At 43.7% G+C, this 23,247-nt stretch overlaps 1 long non-coding RNA gene across 3 annotated transcripts in view; it reads left to right on the top strand.

Annotated features, from left to right (window-relative positions):
• LOC143835293 (uncharacterized) overlaps nt 1-23,247 on the top strand; it is an 86,749-nt gene that overhangs the window by 56,377 nt on the left and 7,125 nt on the right. Inside the window, exons 3-4 of one of the 3 annotated variants that reach the window (XR_013230066.1) lie at nt 2,306-2,532; nt 5,536-6,093. This is a non-coding gene — a long non-coding RNA (uncharacterized LOC143835293). Of the gene's footprint in view, nt 1-2,305; nt 3,478-5,535; nt 6,094-23,247 lie in introns of those variants that run through there. The other 2 variants (XR_013230067.1, XR_013230065.1) reach the window with 2 other exon arrangements.

Below are 23,247 nucleotides of genomic sequence, written 5' to 3'. Positions count from 1 at the left end.
TCCATCCAACCGAGGTCAGTAAAATGAGTACCCAGTAATGACTGGGGAAGGGAATGGTAAACCACCCCGTATTGAGTCTGCCATGAAAACGCTAGAGGGCATCACCCCAAGGGTCAGACACGACCCAGTGCTTGCACAGGGGATACCTTTACCTTTTATATATCACTTAAATAGAGGTATTTTTTCCTTAAGCAACTGGAGGTCAGCTCCTTTGCATATTTAAACTCTGCCAACAATATCACCTATTTCCTGGAAATGTGAGGGATTTAACCTGGGGTAGTTGCTCTACCACTGAGACTTGTCTGGAAACTGAAATGAGTCCTAAGATTCACATACCTTCCAGTAAATTTTTGACACGGCTATTTGGGTTTTCTTCAGGTTCACACAGCATTCTCGTCAAGGTTGGATGCAGTCCGCTGCTGAATTTTCTGATTATTTCATCTTCACAGCCTTTTGCTAATTCTTCACATACGACTTTGTGCTTAACTATCCAGAAACATTTTCCTGCCATCCTCAGATTTTTGCTGCTACCTCTCTGTTTACTCTCTGCTAGGTCATTAGGCAGCCCATTAAATACAGGCCTTGGAATATTCTGCTCCTTCCTCTGCATCAATGCGGAAACCACTCAGCTCAGTGTAGAAATTAATTTGGTGTCACACAACTTGATTTCTGTATGACCAGACACTCAAATGAGGGGAGTCGCTAATAGCACTCAACCAGTTACCACAGCAACCAGTCTGGGAAATATTCTAATCTAGATAGTTCTTTAAACCAAGGCCAAAAGTATATTATTTCTACACTCTCTCTCACAGTCTGGTTTCGTACAGAACCATATAATGGTTTTCCCATCCTACTGCATAAATTATAAGCACAAAAATCCCCTCATGGTGGTATTGTATTTGATTCTAGTTTTCATATATGGTCTTATTCCTACATATTTTTATTGTGGAAAAAGAAATTATCCCATCATACAGAATATGAATATTTTGTAATCCTGACTTAGGACTCAGTTTTGGTCTTTCTGTTCTGGGGAGATGAAGTTGAAACAAGGTGATAAAGTTTATCTGCTTGTTGAACTATGCTTGCAAGTCTACCACTGGGTTGGTGTTCTGGGTTTTCTAATATTTCTTACTTCAGAATTTTAAAAAAGGGGGAAAACATTTCCACATGATCTCCTTCAGAGAGTGCATCATCCCATTTTGAGTTGCCATAGGGTTGCCAGTTCTGGTTTGGGAAATACCTGGAGACTTTGGGGGTCGAGCTGGACATGGACAGGATTTGGGGTGGGGAGGGGCCTCAGTAAAATATAAGGCTATGGAGTCCACTGTAATTTTATATACCATTGTAGAATCCTGACATTTCTGCTGGTCTTCTTCAAGAAATCTTTCAAAGGACCACCTATTCGTTCTATTTTGATTCAATTACTGAGGAGGTGCTCTGAAAAGATGGCTTGAATTGTGCTAAGCTAAAGTTCAGAATGCAGTTCTTGCGTGGTCATGACAACTTATTTCCCATAACAGGGAACAGTAGAACACATTGCAGTGTGAATAAATACCTTAGATGCTTCTAGATATGAACCACTGAGGTAATTGTGCTCCTCAGAACAAGGTCTCCTAGCAGTCCGCTTGGCCTCCAAAATACTGCCAGGTACGGCCCTGACCTATTCTGTAGCTGCTTCACTTCTGTGGAAGGACAGCCTCCTGAAAAGTGTAAGACAGGTGCTTAATCTTGCAGCTATCTGGCAAGGCTGTAAAAAAAATTGAGGCTGCTTATGGAAAAACTCAAAGCATGTAGATAAGCTATGTTTAGTGATAAGCTCTGACTTATTGTTTGATTATATATTTTAATAGAGTTTGGGGGCCACTGTGTTTATTGTTGCTGCTCAACTTAAATTCTAATGGTTTTGAAAGAAAGATAACTACCCCAAATAAATACTTCAGCATTATTTTTTTCCTGGGACTATAAGCAATTTTTCTCACCCAAAAATCTTAACAAAACATGGATACCCATTAATTTTCACTCTTGGAATACTTAGAAGTCCATTTTGCCTTTTGATGCATCACCTACCTTGCTTTGGTAACCTCCATTAAAAATACTTGACATATTTATGGAATAAAATGGAGTGGAAAGAAAGTGATGCATTAAACCGTGCCTGTCATCCCAACTTGCAGCATTAGTGGAAGGTGAAGTTCAAATCAACTGGTGATAAACTCCGGCTACGTATAAGGAAATGTATCATTTTCCCGCCGTCTCCTTGCCTGTGTTGATAAATAGCATTGTTCCTTTCCCTCTTTTTGCATTGCAGACCCTTTTCGCCGTGATAAACTCTGTGAAAGGCACCCAGTCCTGATATAAAGAGATTTCGGCAGGAAGGAGGAACAGTGGCCTAGTGAGAGTGCCGGGCGGCAGGACTTGATGAATGAAAAGCAAGTCGGTTGTGGCAGGGTGCCAGAAACCGCCGGCAGAAACGCGCCTGGCTGAAGCCAACGGCAGCTAATCTGACATTCCCCAAACATTGTGTATTCTAATACGGTGAGCAGACCTTATGAAGTCTTTTACAGAGCCAGGGATTTGTTTGCTTTTCGCTTGTAAGGGCACACACCCCTTGCATTAGATGTCAGCTTGAACAGCCAACTTGGAAATCCAATCAGTACTGTTGGAGGTAGGGGGGAGAAGGCACTCTGTCACTTTATTGCTCCTTCACTTCTGAACAAATGCAGGTGGACTTAAAGGTACTTTAGGAATATGTATAGCACACTCTCTTTTTCTCTCACCATGCACCCCCTCCAAACATGTCACAGGATAAGGACATTTGTGGACATGGAGTTCTCTTATGATCACACCTGCATTGCACATTGCTGCTAGCTGTACCCTGTATTCATTTATCTTGCGATAATCTTTCCTGGTCAGCTTTCTGAGGTTTAGTAAACTCATCATGGCTGTTTCTTTGTTCCCCACCCGTTCTTGTTCTCATGCCTTTATTTATCACAACTCAAAAACACAGTTGGCAATATTAAATACCTTGACATGGTGCTAGCAGAAGCTGCAGTCTGGTACTTGGTGTTGTAACCTGGGTCTGATCACAGAATTTAAAGGATGTTAGTCTTGTTGGGGGGGGGGGGTAGGACAATATATTCTCATACATTATCATGTCATCAGACAGAGCTTTTGACTAGAATCGAAAGGCAAAAATAGGGACAGAAATATAGCAAGTCTAAGGTCCAGCTGGCTAAAGTGGGGCTCTCCAGATGTTCTTGAACTACAATTCCCATGAACACCTGCCAGCTGGCAGGAGCTCATGGGAATTGTAGTCCATGGTCATCTGGAGAGAGCCCCAGTTTGCCGCCTCCCCTGCCATATGCAGAAATAAATTCCAGGCGGGTGAAAACATATTATTCTGTACTACTATCAGTGATGGCTCAAATTTTCTGATCTAAATTTTTGACTCATGACTTGTAGATTATACGATGGTGTAATGTATATGAATCTGTAGCTTCATGCAAGGCCTGTAGATTGCCACCACAATTTGCATTATTATCACTGTAGCATATAAGAAGTTCTCTTATGCTTACACAAATTGCACTGATGCTGTAATAGTGGTCCCCAACCTTTTTATCACCGGGGACTGGTCAACGCTTGACAATTTTACTGAGGCCTGGCGGGGAGGCGTAGTCTTTTGCCAAGGGACGTCGCTGCCGCTGCCTGAGCCCCTGCTCCACTTGCTTTCCCCCCAGTGCCCCTGACTTCCCGCTGACCGCTAGGGGGCACTGCCAGCAGTAGCTGTGCAGTGCCGCGACAAGGGGGCTGCTATAGCAGCCATGGCGGCTGCTAGAGAGAGCACCAAAGGTGAGCTGGTGGCAGAGTGGCAGGGCAGCCCCTGAGGCAGCAGCCGGGGAGGAGGACAAGGAGGAGCCCAGTACCGAGTGATCCACGGACCGGCACCTGGACCAGGGGTTGGGGACCACTGCTGTATATGGTCCTGCTTGGAGTACAACACCAGTAGCCCTTCATGTTCCCAAAAGTATGGTCTTATTAAACATAAATATCAAGAAATTTGTTATAGTTCAAATATTTTGAGCTGGAGAACATGCTCTCTTAAGAAAGCTTTTGCCATAGTATAATAAATTCCATGTTGTTTCCATGGAAGAAAGTCCTGGGACTTAGTGCTATCATGAGCACGTTCAAGGAAACACTCCTGTCAAAGTTAAGCAATTTTGCCCAACTGATTTCCATGGGCATTTTCTTAACTTCCTCTCATTGAAATCACCGAAGACTTCACAGAATCACAGAAGAGCACTCTTTTATGTCTCTTCAAGCCCCAGCCATCTGCTCAGACAGGCAGCCCTTTCAATCTCTCCCTACACCTTAATTACAGTTTTGCAATGAAAATCAATTGTGTTCTGGCAAACTAGGGAATATTTGTTTACATCAGGGATGAGCATGGCTCCAGGGCCAAACCTGGCACCCTGGAAGATACCACCTGTCCCTTCTGAAGTCTTCAGCCCAGAGGTAAGAGGCATGCAGTGGGGAATGATAGCCGTGACCACGGGACTCATGACAACTTCTGATTTGGGCAGGAGTGGACTGACATTTTCCAAGAGCCCTGAAGCAAACTGATCTATACAGCCCCTCAGGTGCTGGCTTGGAGTTGCACCTTCATGGATCATCATCTCTTCCTGGAATTTGCTTGAAGAATCTCTGACAGCTAGCTATGAAATATGGCTCCATCCATATCTTCAGCACATCCTTTTGCTTGCTTTATTCCCAGCAAGCATGGCAGTTTAAAGAGAATAGACACATTGGATGGAGCCTCTTGTGGCGCAGAGTGGTAAGGCAGCAGACCTGTAGTCTGAAAGATCTGCCCATGAGGCTGGGAGTTCAATCCCAGCAGCCGGCTCAAGGTTGACTCAGCCTTCCATCCTTCTGAGGTCGGTAAAATGAGTACCCAGCTTGCTGGGGGGTAAACGGTAATGACTGGGGAAGGCACTGGCAAACCACCCCGTATTGAGTCTGCCATGAAAACGCTAGAGGGCGTCACCCCAAGGGTCAGACATGACCTGGTGCTTGCACAGGGGATACCTTTACCTTTACCTTTACCTTTAGACACATTGGATAACTTTGGGACTGTGTTGGTCACAGGCAGCAGGCTGGAGGTGTCAGGTTACTGCTGAGAGCAGCCTAGAATTGTTTTCTTGAGCAGAGCGGGTCAGAGAAGTGCTTTGGTCTGAGGAAGCTGAGTCAAGCTAGGAGGGAGATCAGCACAATCAGGCAAGAGGAGTCCAAACTCACAGTCCAAGAAATCGTCCAAGTTAAGAGGTTCCAGTCTGTCTTACAAGGCAGAAGTCTGACGAGTGCCAGCAAGACTGCAGGCAAAAATGCTTAGTTGCATCCATGACTGGCTATCATTCCAGCAGCCTTTAAGTAGATCTTATGCCCAGGGTAAGACAACTCATCCCATTCCAGCACTTGATGTTAGGCTATTAATCGTGCAGTGTGCCTTTACTTCGTAACTCACTCTGAAGACGTCTTCTGCAGGGCTCCTTGGTGTTTCCCGAGAACTATCAGCCTGACGATTTGCAGCTGGCCTTGGATTGAAAGAACAGGGCAGGCGGCCAGGTAGGGTTGTTTTTTCATCAACTTTCATCTGGGAGTCCTGAGCAGCTTGCCCCTCAGTCTCACCCTATGAAGTTTGACCTGTGCCATGCTCTTCCTGCTCAGTTCCTCCTGAGGACCCCCCATTGGTCTGCGGCTGGCTCATGATAGGGACAAACTACACAATACATTTTTCAGTGAGTGGAATGTGGTTTCTCCAGATCCAACTTGCCTTCCTCACATCCACACTTCATTTTCCCAAGCTGAAATGTCCTGAGTACTCCAAGGACTGCTCCTTGCTGAATTGTTTCGGTTTGGGCAAATGGCACAGTAGGTTGACAGGAACCTCTCCTCTACACCACAGTTCAGAACTGAATCAGGCTCCCTCTGATTTTTTTTTTAGCTATTGCAACATGACTGCCAGGAAAGCATGTTGGGTCCAGGTAACTTGGACCTAAAAAAAAAGAGTATTGTGTAGTGAGGCCCATTGTGATTTACTAAAAGATTATGTTGTTTGGACTAGAGAAGAATTGTCCATCGAAAATAATGGGTTTGTAATCTGCCTCCCTGGGGTGCTGGGTGTGTTTGGCGCCGGGGGGGGGGGGGGGGGTGGCGGCCTTTCAAAGCCTGTTCTTATAAGTGGGCTTTGAAACCTAGTTTTCAACATAAAAGGGATGTTTTCAAGAGGACCTAGAATGTTTCCTCCAACTCCTGTTTTTGAGAACATTCCCATTTTTCCCCAAGCTATTTTGTAGCCTTTATCCCTGATCTGTTTCAGCAACATTTCCCACCCAGCTTCTGTAAGACTTCTTCTCACCCAGGACTTCTTCCTCCTTCCCTGCACAACAACAGTCAACAGAGCCAACAGAGAGTGTGATGTCACAAAACCACATTGCCAGTCATTCTGTCCATCATTCCTCATTCTTCTCAGTAGGGGAAAGGAAAAGCTTTTCATTGTTTTTCCTACCAGGTTGATGCTCTCTGTGTTGCGTGGAATAGTTTCATTATTTGCTCTCTCTGTCGCTGCTGCACTGTGCAAGGTGGAAAGCATCAGCCCCGAATTTCATGAGAAGGAGTCAACCAGCCTTGTGCAGAATGAGAGCTGCGTTTTTGCCTCTTTTCACAGGGGCCTGTTTAAAATTATCACTGCAGGGGCAAAAGCCATTGTGAAAAGTGTCTCCATTGCCTCTGGCCTAACATTTATGCACGAGGATGCCAATGTCAACACATTTGTTAGTTTCTGAGGCTGAAATGCTTAGAAATCTGGGGCTAACTTGTCTCCAATCTACATTTTTCATACTATTCCTAATTAAAGGGCCATTAGCAAGCGACGTCTAAGGAAATCAACAGTTGGTCTTGTGCTTTATATTAAAATCAAATAAGCAGGTGAACGCATGAGAACTGTGCTGATTTCAGCAGGGGAATAAACTCTCTGTCTCATAATAAGGCTATTTACATCCCTGTGTTTGCATTGCTTTGCAACAAAACTCGATTATCTTTGTGTTCCATTTGCTTCTCTTGGACAGGCGTCACTATTAATGTAACGACATCCCCAGTCCAAGGTGATCGTGCACTGAAATAGTCTTGCTTAGCTTTAGAACATTTGTTTTGTGCCCATTTGTAAGCATTTGCTACTTGTGAGAGCATGCAGCCCCTTTCCCCCTAATATTGCATATCAGCAAATGTTAATCAGAAACTGCCCTCTGCATTGACTAGCAGGAGGGCATTATGCGACTGGAAGAAGATGCGACACTATTGGTTGGCTTAAACATGGAAGGTTGACACAACATGAGAGAGGACCCTGGTCTGGCAGTCCACTGACTGCGTAACCCAACAAATACCAGAGATACTTTGGGGGTCCACCCCAGTTCTCCGTGGGGAGCATGGATCCCCTTGCCTACTGGAATCTCGCTAACATGGGAAGCGACCTGTGGGGGGGGCAAAGGGTACCAACTTCATTTGGCTGACCCCTGGCCATCTGGCAAAAATGAGCACCCCATGCCTTCTCTGCCAGATCAGCATTGCTCCCATAGCAATGCAGAAGTATACGTTTAAAAAAAAATGTTTAACTGTTGTGGCATGTTCCCATGGTAATGCAGAAGTGTATTATTTTTTTAAATAATTTCAGGACTTTGGGGAGGGGTGGAAGTTTGAGTCCCGCTGTGAAGGGATTGGTGGCTTGCATTGATTGACAATCTAAGGAGCTGTGAGAAAATTTTGGGTTGTTCCTGCTTCTCCACCGCCTTGTCAGGAGGCAAAAAGCTGTGATGAGGCGATGGGATAATGTGGGAAGGTCTCCTGGCAGGAAGTGTGCAAACGCACAGTTTACTACTGCATGCTTGCAAGCAGGAGGTGGCGCACATTTTTTTCCTTTATGTTGTCACACAGAGCATTAGAAGGTATGCCATCTGTGGCTCCATGGTCAGCTGAAAATGAGAGAGGTTTCCATGCAGAAGCCATGCCTGAAGCAACTGAAAAGTCTGAAGGCCAGCCTGTGTATTTACGTATGTTAGGAATTATTCTGAAGACATGGCCTGTAATAACAGTTACAAAGAGAGTGGCCTTGTGACTTCTGATGGATGACTGAAACTTCAGTTGTTTTTACAAGCCTGCCATTTCTGAAAAATAATCTCCATAGCTAAGCTCCTGGAGTACACCTGAAAACTACATAACATGGTGCTGAAATGATGCAGGATCCTCTTGTCTGTAATTTCTTCCCCAACTTCAATGAAATGTGTCATCATAGCTATGAGACAGGCAAAGTCTGGGTGGGCACATCAAGCACATACAGTTCCAATAGCCTTGCCAGCTCAGGGTTGGGAAATACCCGGAAATTCTGAAGGTGGAGCCTGTAGAAGGAAGTGTTTGGGGAGGGGAGCAAGCAGCCATTTTCTCCTGCTGAGCTAATCTCTGTCTCCTGGAGACAGGTGTAAAACCTATTGCTGCAGCTGGTAAAGTTGGTTGGGGTCATGCCACCTGACACTAGGTCAGGTAGGGGTCATTGAGATGGAGACTGTAGTTTGGGGTATGCTTGCATGCACAGGATACCATACTGCACAGGATACCGACCAGCACAGAATACCGTATTTGCCGGCGTATAAGACGACTGGGCGTATAAGACGACCCCCCAACATTTCCACTCAAAATATAGAGTTTGTTACATTACATTACAGTACTATGGGCCACTATGGGCAGCTATGTCTATCCCAACTGAAGTGCACCTGGCGTATAGGACGACCCCCTCACTTGGAGGCACGTTTTTTAGGGGGGGGAAGTAGTCTTATATGCCAGCAAATACTGTATTTATCTTGTCATCCTGCTTTCCCTCCCAGTGAAACCAGGGAGGAAATCAGGAAATATCTAGATATTTGCCCCCCCCCCCATCTTCACCACAGTGCTGAGTGCTTGTTAGGGTACACACTGAAAAGTAGTGAAAGTGCTGACTATCTATCTTGAACTTATTCTATGATTTCAGCAGTGACCATTATCAAGACAATGTTGCATAGCAGATATTCTTGGTCTGGATCCTCCATCATGAAAATCTCCCCTCTCTCTTTCTTCTATAAGAAAAAGAAAAGCACACAATAAAAACATCACCACTATAGATGAGAAAGAAAAACCCACCAAGGTTTATGGCAACAACAAAAATAAGCTCCTAAAATTGTTAATGTGGAAATAAAAGGTGAGAGTAGAAAAATAAAATCAATATTTTTCAAACCTGACAACAAGGAAAAATATCCCTCCTCAAATATTCATTGATGCACTGAACAGTAAATCATAACTATAATACTTCATAAAATAGCAAATATTGTAAAATATACATTTGGATTCATAACTGCTATGTATTTGACAGTTCAGAGCTAGAATTATAATGCTGTCCCCATCTAAAAGATAGGCAGGAAAAGAAAGGTATGCAGGTCTTACATATTATATATTTCAGTATTTATGGGGAAAGGTATGCTGTGACAGTGATATTGTTTTATCAAGAGGCCTGTTCAGTATACCTCTAGCTGATGGCCCATAAAAAAGGCTTTCCCCCAAATTTTGGAATACAAGATAACATCAAAGAGAGATGTAGCTCATCATTGTAGAAGTTTATAAAGGAGATATTTATAACCATGTTATTTATGTGAGGATGGAAATAAAATCAGTTTCTCTCCAGAGATTCTTTTCAGTTCTTTCCCAGTTCCCGATGAATGTCAAAAAACACGCTAGTCAAAATTCTACAGTAGAAGCCAATTTTCTTGGATTTTGACATTGGGATAGGGTATAGTGACAGGCCACTGACCTGACTCTTCATCCTGCCACTGCCCCAGAGGCAGAGTTGCAGCAATGATTACAGGAAAACAGAATGGCCTGGAGATCGGCATTGGAGGGAAGGCATGCCATATACAGCTGCCATCAAATTAGCACCCAATGTAAGACAAATTGGAGAAGAACCCATTCACTGCCAAATCTCAATAGCACAATTTAAAGGATGCATCACACTTCACCAGTGGAGCCAAAGCGTGAAATATTCAGTGTCTGATAAGTAGGTTACTTGGTAGTGCCACCCTAAGCAGAGAGACACTCTTTTTAAGTCCACAGAAGTCAATGATGCAGTGTATACATAGGGTTGCACTTGGCTGTGACCTTGGGAGGCACAGGGTTCTTTTCCAGGAATCAAGATGATTTAGTTTGTTGAAAGTGTAGGTGCACATGGGGTCTCAGGCTGCAGTTTATTGCTCTAATGCAGAGGATGCTTGGGCATGCATAATTTTAGCCCACATTTTGCTAGCTCATTATGAAGAGAGACCATTTTTTCATCAGGCCATTCAATGAGCAGCCTGAGCCAGTTCAGTGAATAATTTTCTCAAAATTGAAATAGTACCATACACTGGAATACGCTGCATTTCATTCATATTTGTCCTAGCCAAGATATTTTAAAAATTTCCCATCATTGTATATCTTAATTTATTTTGTCCAAATCAACTGGTAGTTTTCTTTATAAGGATTGTAACTTTGATCTATTACGTTTGTTCCCAAGTATTTAATTGATTTTTTTTGTTATCACGCATCCCACTAATTTTTCTAATTGTCTTTCTTCTGCTGCTGTCATTTTTTGTCTCATTTTTATTTAGTTTATAGCCAGAGTTGCCTTGCATATATCATAGGTGCTGTTTACAGAACATTCTAGCAGTGAGTTCCACAGTTTCCTGGAGAAGGAAAGAACAGAGCATAATACACGTGTGGCTTTTCCCCCTCAGTAAAATTGGCTCAGCTAAATGCCTTATCTCCTGGAGATGGTAGGTTCTCTGGTCTGCCTGACCCCTGCAGAGCAGAAGCAGTAAATATAGCAGTTTACCTCTGCAATAGAATGCCTAGCAGAGATACAAGAAAAACACCATTTGAATTGTATGTTTGGAAGAAGCCAGGCTAAAAGCATTTGAAGGCATTTGGCTCTAAAGCATATGGTCTTCTACCCAAAGAAAAAAGAAGAAAGTTGGGTCCCAGAGCTGGAGTGGGAATCCTTGTTGGATATGCTCAAGGTGAAAAGAGAGTTATGGATCTTAGGACACATTTAGTCAAAGTAGGCAGTGTGGTGTATATTAATGAAAGTTATGTACTACAAACTCCTAAGCAAACAGAGTCCATAGTGCAAATCAGCCAAGAAGCTGAAGCAGCGTCTTTTACTAATGTGGCCATATGGCTACCTGCTAGAGAGCCTCTTGTGGCGCAGAGTGGTAAGGCAGCCGTCTGAAAGCTTTGCCCATGAGGCTGGGAGTTCAATCCCAGCAGCCGGCTCAAGGTTGACTCAGCCTTCCATCCTTCCGAGGTCGGTAAAATGAGTACCCAGCTTGCTGGGGGGTAAAATGGTAATGACTGGGGAAGGCACTGGCAAACCACCCCGTATTGAGTCTGCCAAGAAAACGCTGGAGGGCGTCACCCCAAGGGTCAGACATGACTCGGTGCTTGCACAGGGGATACCTTTACCTTTACCTTTATGGCTACCTGCCAGTACTTCCAATCAACAGGAGGATAAACAAGACACCCCACACTCAGTAGGGGAGACAACAGAATCCAGTCCAGAGAAGTCAGAGACTACTGTGAGACAGTTACAAGGAAGCAATAAAGTAATACCACGACAGAAGTTTACCTTGTGTGCAAATGTGCAACCTTTGGATGAACTCTCAAGCTAAGAAGAAATGATTGAACTGCCTGGGCATGAAAAAAGCAGATGGATAGAGGCAGCTGAAAGAGTTTGAATCCCTGCAAAGAAAGCAAACATGGACACTTACTAAATTACCCTTTGGAAGAAAAGCTATTGGCTGCAAATGGCTGTTCAAGGGTAAATGTAGTACGGAGGGAAATGTGGAAAGTTACAAAGCACATTTTGTGGCACAAAGACCAGGGACTGACTTTTCAGAAACTTTTGCACCTGTTGTCATGTACACCTCCATCAGGACTCTTCTGAGAATAACAGCATCAAGAAGAATGCACGTTAAACATCTGGACATTAAAACACTAATCCTCAATGGAGATTTGTCTGAAGAGATCTACATGGAACAACCAGATGGCTTTCAAGAAAATGGAAAAGAAAATATTGTTTGCAAACTCAAAAAGCACATCTATGGACTTAAACAAGCAGTCGGAGTATGGAACAAGAAATTAACTATGTTGATGAAACAACTGAAATTTTCAACAGGGAAAGGCCTGTTCATAAGACCAAAAAGATGGACAATATCAGTATGTGCTGACATGTGTAGATGACACGATAGTCAAAGCAAAGAAGATGTTCAAGAAATTGAGAATATGAACAAAAAGACAGAAGTGAAGCAACTGGGAGATGTAAAGAATTACTTTGGAAAACAAATAGTGAGGACTGAGAATGGAAGTTTCCTCTTGAACCAAAACCACATGATTATGGACCTTGCCAAGTCTCTGGGAATGAGCAATGATAAAGGAATAAGAACTCCACTTGAACCAGCTTATTTTGGTCTTAAAGATGGAGTGTTACTTGAGAGCAATCAGCAATATAAAGAGGCAATTGGAAAACTTCTCTGAGTACAATATACACACCTGGCATTTCTGCAACTGTTAAGATCTACAGAAAGAGAAATCTGCCAAGTTACTATGACTGGAAAATTGTATTTATCAAGGTTCTTCAGGGCATGTAAGACGGAGCTCTTCTGTTAGGCATCTGGTTGAGGCCGGGAGGTGCCTGGAGTTAAGATCTGGGGTCCTGTCCTATGCTAGTGTGTTCAGCTGGTTGTGGAAGATCAAGGACCTTCAGTTACATCAACCAGTACCATGGGAGTGGTTCTGAGATTGGGAACAGCTGGGTTAAATAAGGGAGAAGTGTTGTGTTTATACCGCCATCTTTTTGATTGGGAATGTTTTCCAGGAGATTGTTGTGGGGAATGTTGGTTTTAACTGTGGGGAATGTTGGGGTTTTACGGGTTACTCTGTTTTATTGTTTTATTTTGTGACCTGCTTCGTGATGACATTGTCAGGAGAGGAAGGATATAAGTCTAAATATAAATAAATAAAATAAATAAATAGGCTGGCTAGATACCTCACAGGAACAGCTTTCCGGAAACTAAAGACAACCCAAGACTGGTTGGATACATGGACTTCAACTGGGTTGAAAACAAAACTGACTATGTCAGCCATTGGATACCTGTTCTTCTGTGGAGATAGCCTGATCAGTTGGATAACCCAAAGCAATCATTAGTAACCAAGTCAACAATAGAGGCTGAATACATATCTGCTTTGAATACATGCAGTGAATGAGTGGATCATTTATCTACTCAAAGACTTTAGCACAGATGACCCTGTGCCAATAATCTTGTTTGACGACAACTAGGCATGCACAGCTCTGTCTAAGAGTGAAAGCATCAGGGCAAGGATCAAGCATACCACCATTAAGTACCATTCTGTGAGAGATGCAACAAGGCCTTATTGAGCTGAAGTTTTTTTTTTCTGACTTACTTACCAAGCTACTTGCCAGAGGGAAGTTCTAGTACCTTCAGAAGAAACTGAACCTTCATGATTTCAGTGTAATACTTGAAAAGGGGTGTTGTGTATTTTAGAAAATGTCTCCCTTTGTCATGAAGGGGTTACATTAAAGTCTTTCATCTAGAGTTAATTGAGCAGGGAGTCTTCCTGCCAAAGGGGCAGAGCCTATAGGGGAGGGCTGTTGGTCCTTTATTCTTGAGAGTTGTAGTCTAAGCTTGAATATTGAAAAGTAAGCACTATCTAATCTACTAGATGTAGTAGATTATATAGTTAGGCATTGTTAAAGAATTGGAGTAGCCTGGTCCAGGATATCTCAAGACACCCCCCACACACACCAAAAAAATGCTATTGCAACAGCAGCTAAGCTAAATTCTGTTCCTTGTTTCTTACTGTTGAGGTAGATTTACATTCTGCTATCATGCAAGTAAAGAGCCTCTTGTGGCGCAAAGTGGTAAGGCAGCTGTCTGAAAGCTTTGCCCATGAGGCTGGGAGTTCGATCCCAGCAGCCGGCTCAAGGTTGACTCAGCCTTTCATCCTTCCGAGGTCGGTAAAATGAGTACCCAGCTTGCTGGGGGGTAAACGGTAATGACTGGGGAAGGCACTGGCAAACCACCCCATATTGAGTCTGCCATGAAAACGCTAGAGGGCGTCACCCCAAGGGTCAGACATGACTTGGTGCTTGCACAGGGGATACCTTTACCTTATCATGGAAGTAAAGAGAGAGTGTGTGGGAGCATTCTTTTACTACTTTGATAGATTATGGGGAAATATTAACTCCTCCCCACCCTGTTCATAAGAGCCTCTTGTGGCGCAGAGTGGTAAGGCAGCAGATATGCTGTCTGAAGCTCTGCCCATGAGGCTGGGAGTTCAATCCCAGCAGCCGGCTCAAGGTTAACTCAGTCTTCCATCCTTCCAAGGTCGGTAAAATGAGTACCCAGCTTGCTGGGGGGTAAACGGTAATGACTGGGGAAGGCACTGGCAAACCACCCCGTATTGAGTCTACCATGAAAACGCTGGAGGGCGTCATCCCAAGAGTCAGACATGACTCGGTGCTTGCACAGGGGATACCTTTACCTTTACCCTGTTCATAGCATTAACAAAGGTTTTCTGTTACCGTACTATTAAATACATTCTACGTAGCCAACCAGGATAAGAAGAAATTGAGACCAAAACTGAAAAATAAGGGGAAGGATTAGAAATAGGGACGGAGGAATGGCAGATCATGAAAGAATAGAGAAAAATAGAGGAGAAAGATATGAAAGATAGTTAGAGAGATTAAAGGGAAAATATTGAACAATTTCTCTGTTTTGCTACCAAGCACTTTGCAAGATATGATTGCGCAGACGAAACTATGGAATTGGATGGCACTCAAAGAAGAGGGAATCCATAGACAGCATAGGCAGCAATGGAGTGTGTGTTGAAGTGCTCATCATACCTGTTTGTTGCTGTGGTAATAATCTGGTCAGATAGCTTAATTATTCAGGGCTGTATCCTTCTCATTTTGTACTCATTTTAGGAGCACACATACAAGAGGAATAAATCACAGCCAACTTAGCAATCTCTAGAACCTTCCTAAGAAGTTTCTTCAGCTCCATAAATATGTCAGTGCTAGGAGGAATGGAGATTTTTATAACATTGAAAAGCTTATTTTCCCTTTGTCCTCCTGAATAAATGAATGCTGACTTCACAGACACAAAATCTTTACTCACATGACAAACGTGGGTCTTGGGTTCAACCTTAAAACATAGTCTGACTTCCGGGGCTGTTTAGGGACACGCTATTTCAGCAGAAGGATATTGGCAGTTGTTAATGTTGGCAGAATGTGTTGTAAACTCAGTGGGCCAGCTTGATAAAATATTAAATTAGTCATATACCTCTTCTTCCCCACACTGGCATACAGCCCTAACATAATGCTTCTCTCCTGGTTCTTTTCATTCCTTTCAAAATGCATAGCTTTCAGAACAAATTCATGACTCTTCATGGTACAAGAGATCTCAAAATCCCAAATGGGTGTTGTAGGGCAGTGGTCCCCAACCTTTTTTAGGCTGGGGACCGGCAGGGCATCGGGCCGTGCCCGCAGGGACCGCGCCCGCGCGGGCCACGCCCACGCTTCGGGCCGTGCCCGCACGGGTCACGCCCACGCTTCGGGCCGCGCCCGCGGGCCGCACCCGGCCGCGCCCGCCGGCCGCACCCGCGAGCCGCGCCCGGCCGCGCCCGCTGGCCGCGCCCGCTGGCCGCACCCGCGAGCCGCGCCCGGCCGCGCCCGCTGGCCGCACCCGCGAGCCGCGCCCGGCCGCGCCCGCTGGCCGCGCCCGCTGGCCGCACCCGCGAGCCGCGCCCGGCCGCGCCCGCTGGCCGCACCCGCGAGCCGCGCCCGGCCGCGCCCGCGGATCGGGCCGCACCCGCGGGCCGCGCCCGCGGATCGGGCCACGCCGGCGCGGCCTGCACGAGCGCGGCCCGGCCCTGATTCCTTCTCCCCGCCCTCCCGCAGTAAGTAGCTTCCCGGGCCGCAAGCTTGCGGCCTGGGAAGTTTTTTACTGCGGGGGGGGGGCGGGGAGAGGGAGCCGCGGCCCGGCGCCATGGCCTTTGCGGCCCGGCGCCGGGCCGCGGCCCGCAGGTTGGGGACCACTGTTGTAGGGCTTTAATAATTTTATGAATGATACGGACAGTGACCAGGATGAAGTTTACTTTGGACACCAGAAAAATTATACAGTTTACTTGAACCCATTACACAAAATGAAGGAGGGTCTAAACTTAACTTTTTATGAAAGCAAGATTCATCCATCTAAAAATATCTATGGTATCTCAAGAGAACAAATACTTAAAATAAAAAACATGCAATTAAAAAAAAATGACATGAAGACCTAGCAATATACAATGAAAATTTCAAAAATCTCAAACTGTATAATCTGAAGATTTTCATCTCCACAGACATTATCAAGAAATAAGATTAATAAAGATCTCACAATACTTAATGAACACCTACAATTTTGAATCTTTTGTTGCATATTTGAACCCACTATAATTTTATTTATTTATTTATTTATTTATTTACAATTGGATTTATATACCGCCATTCGCCAAAAGGTCTCACGGCGGTTCACAATAAAATATAAAATCAAAGTAAAATCACAGGTGCTGTGGGAAGGCTAGATAACAAAGACTGGTCAAGTGAGGCCAGCAAAATAATCATATACTATGATACAAAATATTTTTATAACTTTTCCTTGTTTCATATAGCAGTTAGAGCAGTCTCTCTCAACTCTGTTACCACTGAGAAACGTATGAAACATTCTTAAGGTTTCGAGAAACCCCAGAAGTGGCACCATTATGCAGAATATGGTTGGGAAGCATAGCTGAAGAGACACCCTGTCAGGGCCGCTCCCCTTTCCACCCACCCTCTCAGGACCATCATTGGCCATGCGGGAGGGATCAGTATTACCATATATGGTTATCTCACCCAATAAATGTTTAACAATTCTATCTATCTATCTATCTATCTATCTATCTATCTATCTATCTATCTATCTATCTATCTATCTATCTATCTATCTATCTATCTATCTATCTATCTATCTATCTATCTATCTATCTATCTATCTATCTATCTATCTATCTATCTATCTATCTATCATCACCCATTTATGAAAGTGTGAGTTAGAATGTCAGACAAGGATCTGGGAAATCAAAGTTCAAATCTCCACATTACCAAGGAAGCTTGTTGGGTGACCTTGAGCCAGTCACACACTCTCAAGTCTAGCCCACCTCAGAGGATTGTGTTTGTGAGTAGTAATGAGCGCATTACTAGTAATTAGTAATGAGCAGATTAAATGGAGAGATCAGCCCCTTCATCCACCCTGAGGTCTTAATAGTATTACTGTGGGTCTTTGTCTCCAAATGATTGGATGTCTGTTTTAATTTTTAGTAGTCGATTATAAATTGTATGTGTTTTATTGGGGTTTTTAATGTATGGGGTTTTTATTGTAAGCCGCCACGAGCCCTTGCGGGAGTGGCAGGATATAAATATAATGAATGAATGAATAAATAAAAATAAATAAAATGGAAGAGTGGAGAATGCTGTAAGTCACTTTGGATCCTCATTGGGGAGAAAAACAGGATATTTATCAATAAAAATCATCTCATATAACTTCCTGTTCAGTCATACTGGCCAGCCCTTTTCTTACTTAATATACCAGACATAACTATGAGACCATGAAAGTCTAATGCTCATTACTATATGTCATGCACAATATCTTATGTCATGGAGTGTTTTTTCATAGACTTATTAAGCTGGGGAGTAGGTAGCAACACAGCATAGGAGAGACGGGCAAGAGTGTCAACCAGTCTCTATGTAATGACTTGGTGTGTGAATGACAGTATAATTCTACAACTCTCCAAATTAACTGGTTTTTGTGAGAGGGAACTTTCCTCTTAAGAATTCTTCACTGTCTCTTGTTGTCATTTCATAAATTTTCATTAAAAAAAAAATCCGCTGTTGTTTCATGGGTTTTTCAAGTTCCAGATTTTGTACTAAGTGTTATGGATGCATTTTTTTGCCACACTTACTCAAATCTAACAAGGATATGCATTAAAACAAATAAAACTTTTGTGGGAAATCTAACTGCCCAGAGAGTTAATTGCACTACTTAGGAACTGGACTGCAAGGCGAACAAACCGGTCAGTCCTAGAGGAGATCAGCCTTACCTGCTCCTTAGAAGGCCAGATCCTGAAGATGAAACTCTAATACTTTGGCCACCTCATGAGAAGGAGGGACTCCCTGGAGAAGAGCCTAATGCTGGGAGCGAATGGGGAATGGTAGAGGACAGGAAGGCCTGGAGGATCATTGGCCATGGGGTCACGATGGGTCAGACACAACTTCGCAACTAACAACAACAAGGAACTGAGTAACAATCATATTCACACCGAGAAATGCTAAGCTTTTTAATTTCATAATTACTACTAAAATGATAAAGTGGAGTGACGTTAAACTAGTATAAATGGGTATTCAGGAGGGAAAAAGAGATTCCTGGACATACTTTTTCACAATTAATGAAGAGTAAAACAAACAAACAAAAAAACCAAAAACCCCGCCTTCCTGAAGAACGGTTCAAATATTCGTTTCATATATTTCTGTGGGATTTCTACTTAGGCGTTCATTTGCAAAAATACCTTAAAAAACAAACAACAACAAAAAAACCTGGTGATCTAACCAGCAACTGTGAATAGCCTTATGCCTCATTAAAAAGTGGGAAGAACAGGCATGTTCTATTCTCCCATTCATTTGTATCTCCTACTCACAAATGTTAGACTGCAAGCTCCTTGATATAGAAACTGCTTAAGTTTACTTTTGAAAGCAAGTCTGTTTCAAAGGAAGCAATATGAACAGTGGCTCATCTAGTCCAGCATCCAGTTTGGTGTAGTGGTTAGGAGTGTGGACTTCTAATCTGGCAAGCCAAGTTTGATTCTGCACTCCCCCACATGCAGCCAGTTGGATAACCTTGGGCTCACCACGGCACTGATAAAACTGTTCTGACCAAGCAGTGATATCAGGGCTCTCTCAGCATCACCCACCTCACAGGGAGTCTGTTGTGGGGAGTGGAAAGGGAAGGCGACTGTAAGCCGCTTTGAGCCTCCTTCGGGTAGAGAAAAGTAGCATATAAGAAACTCCTCCTCCTCCTCCTCCTCCTCCTCCTCTTCTTCTTCTTCTAATTGGGTCAAATGACATAAAGACACAGGCCTCTCCCTGTCTCCTAGTTCTGATATTCAGTCATTTACAGCCTGTGACTGTGGAGGTTTCTACCATGGCTCATAGCCATTGGTAGACCTATCTTCCATGAAATTGTCTAATCCCCCTTTAAAGCCCTCCATGCTTATAATTTCATTCAATGGGACTCACTTCCAAGAAAGCAGTTTTAAGATTGCAGCCTGCTTCAAGGACCACATAATTACAACCAAGTATCATTATTGTTATCATTGCCAGTGCTTACTAAATTGTTCACAATGATGAAAGCAAAAAAGAAAAGATTAAAAAGAACACAAATAGCCCAATCTTTCCTTCCCCATGTAGAAGTCCATTGCCAGCTTCTGTTGCCAGGAGGGACAGTTGCATGCTCAGGTACAGCAGGAAGGGAAAATAAACAGCTTCTTGACAATCAACAGAAATCTCTCTAAACTTGTTGCTATGCTGAAGTTTCTATATATGCTTTAGTAACTTGGTAGAGCATTCTTCTGCTTTATGTAAATAGCAGATTCCCACACTGCAATCTGATTTTGGAAGTCTACTCTGTTTCAAAAGCATTCTGCTGTATAGAAGCAGAGTTGGTTCTGTCGCCTTCCCTTTCCTCTCCCCACAACAGACACCCTGTGGGGTGGGTGAGGCTGAGAGAGACCTGATATCACTGCTCGATCAGAACAGTTTTATCAGTGCCGTGGCGAGCCCAAGGTCACCCAGCTGGCTGCATGTGGAGGAGTGCAGAATGAAACCCGGCTCACCAGATTAGAAGTCCGCACTCCTAACCACTACACCAAACTGGTATAGAAGAGACGCTGCTGTTGAAGAAATGTCTTCCCCTACCCCTTTTTTATCACAAAACTATTAGCAAAATTATTTGGATTTCTACTATGAATTTACTAATTTAAGATGATGTCTACTGCATTGGTCAGACTGCACCTAGAATACTGTGTACAGTTTTGGAGGCCTCACTTCAAAAAGGACATGGACCAAATTTAGACGGTACAGAGGAGAATGACTAGGATGATCCAGGACCTGGGGACCAAGCCCTTATGAGGAACAGAAGAAGGACTTGGGAATGTTCAGCCTGGAGAAGAGGAGGTTGAGAGGGGACAAGATTGCTTTCTTGAAGTATTTGAAAGGTTGTTACTTGGAGGAGAGCAGGGATTAGACCCTGTTGACAGCAGAAGATAGGATCCAGAATAATGAGTTTAAACTATGTGTAGAATGTTACCAGTTAGATTTCAGGAAAACAATTTCATAGTCAGAATAGTTCAGCAATCGAATCAGCTGCCTAAGGAGGTGGTGAGCTCCCCCTCACTGCCGGTCTTCAAGCAATGGCTGGACAGATACTTATTCTGGATGCTTTAGACCAGTGGTCCCCAACCCCCGGTCCGGGGACCGGTAGCGGTCCATGGATCAGTCAGTACCGGGCCGCAGCTCCTCCTCGTCCTCCTCCCTGGCTGCTGCCTCGGGGGCTGCCCTGCCACTCTGCTGCTGGCTCACCTTTGGTGCTCACCGGTGGCCGCCATGGTTGGGGCTCCCCCTCAGCATGGCACTGCGCAACTGCTGCTGGCAGCGCCCCTCAGTGGGCGGCGAGAAGTCAGGGGTGCCAGCAGGAAAGCAAGCGGAGCAGGAGCTCAGGCGGCGGTGGCGATGTCCCTCAGCAAAAGACAACCCCCCCCCCGGGCCTCAAAATTGTCAAGCATTGACCGGTCCCCGGAGATAAAAAGGTTGGTGACCACTGCTTTAGGCTGATCCTGCACTGAGCAGGGGGTTGGCCTATAGGGCCTATTCCAATTCTATGATTCTAATTGTGTATAATATTAAAATGGCTGGGCTCCATACCAATCATGTCTGTGCAAAGGCAGCATCTTTTTGGGCACCCTCAGCACTGCATTAGTAGCAGAAGGCCGCAATGAGCCTGGGGCACTAGCTCAAGTAACTTTCCAGCAGCTAAGAGCTTAAAGTTCTCTTGACCCAGGAGCTGTAGCTTCATTAATAAATTGTGATCCACCATGTGCTGTATTGAAGGGAGTGGGGAGAAGAGGCAGGTCCTAGTAAATATTTTTTCTCTTCGGGGAGAATTTTCATACATCCCATTCTTCTAATCATAATCATCCCATACATCTCCTGAATTTAAACTTACGGGAAACTGGTATATTAAGGTAGGAGCCAAAGAAGGTCAAACCAGAAAAGGCAGTGGAAGTTCCATCATTGGAGTTCTTGTGCATTTTAAAAGTCAGTTGTTATATTATGGCCCCAAATTGGCTTAAACTTGCCCCTCTCCATGCCTTTCCCCTAACTTGAAACATTTTTAGAGAGTTGCTATGGGAGTAAACATAAGCATCCATGTTGACATCTGCGTGTTCCATCAATGTTTCAGATTAGGAAATCAGGACAAGGAGTAGATATAACTACATCCTCTCAACTCATTTTGTGGTTCTAATACAAATCAGGGCCCCACACAATAACTTTGACAAAAAACCCTGCTGGGAGGTGTTATCACAGAACTTGCAGTATGTTCTCTGGTTTGATTTTCAGAAACAGTTATTTTCACCCATGCATGTTTATTACCTAATGACATCATGGGGAAGTCTTTCAGATAATCATAAATGTGTTTATGCCAATAAAGGTACTTTGAATCTGAATCATAAATGTGATCATTTTCAAGTTTCTCTCTCTCTCTCTCTCTCATGCACAATTCCTTGCCAGTCACATGGGACTGTGTAATCAGCTGTACATGCCTGTGTAGCACTGTAGCTTGCCAGGTCTCTTTACCTTTAGCTGAGATTAAGCCCCATAGAATACAAAGAGACTAACTAGAAATAAATATGCATAGAGTTGTACTGTAAGTAGTGCATTCTCAAAAACCAAAGAGAAAAGTTCCTGGGGAAGCTCCATTTCTTCTTTGACTCCATCTAAACATTTTTCTTTATTATGTGGCTCCTTTCAACAGTTCTCTCCCATACCTTTGTTGCTCCTGCACTTGCCTGGTGCCAGCCAGGCTTATATGATTGGAAAGTCTCATAACCTGTAGGTTACTGCAATTGACTTTTCTCCCTTGATTAGAATTCACAGGGCAGAGAACAAGTGGATTGCGAATATGATATGGCATGACAACCTCTATCCTCTGGGAACTACTATCTGATTTTCTTCCAAATAAATCTGAAATCTGACAGCCAGGCACTGGAGTAAGGAAGCCATTAGCTCTACTATCAAAGCGTTGAGGAAAATTCAAGAGCCTCTGAATCTTTCGCAAGATCCGCCCTGTGAATGGCTGTCAGCAAGAACTTTGGATGATTACACTGAAATGACATGGGATCTGACCGATGGGGCTGGGCTAGACAATTTGGCAACTTATTAGTTACAGAAATATTTCTAATTGTCAGTGGAGAAAGTATACTCACTTCCTACCACCCAATGGCGGCTATGTGCTGTGGTATTCAGGGGCAGATTTAGAGTGAACATTTTTTCCACAGCTGTGAGGCCATTTTGGAAGGGCTTTCACTGTCTTCAGTTCAAACAGATGTCTCCTCTCTCTACATGGTCAAATGGCAAAAAGAATTGCAGCAGAAACTGGCTGGAGTGTTAACAGAAATGCACACACATGTCCAAGACACGTGTCTAGGAGCAGTGAGAAATTGCTTTGCGAGAAGTTGGTAACATAGCAAATGGATCATTTGCCAACATTTACAAGGTGATTACACCCTTTGGAACACAAGGCAGACAGTTATTATAGTATAGTTGTTATAGTAAAATAATTAACAAAGAAAATTATTTATTACAAAGAAAATAATAAAAAGAAATAGACAAACATATATCTGGCATACTAACATTCAAGCAGTTAGGAAAATAAAGGGGAAGGGAAGGATTACAATCAGTATAGTTACCAGTCCTGGAGTAGAGGCAGTGAGTGACATGAC

Source organism: Paroedura picta, chromosome 4 (assembly GCF_049243985.1).
Source record: "Paroedura picta isolate Pp20150507F chromosome 4, Ppicta_v3.0, whole genome shotgun sequence".
Taxonomy (NCBI): Eukaryota; Metazoa; Chordata; class Lepidosauria; order Squamata; family Gekkonidae; genus Paroedura; species Paroedura picta.
This window is presented reverse-complemented; position numbering and strand designations above follow the sequence as displayed.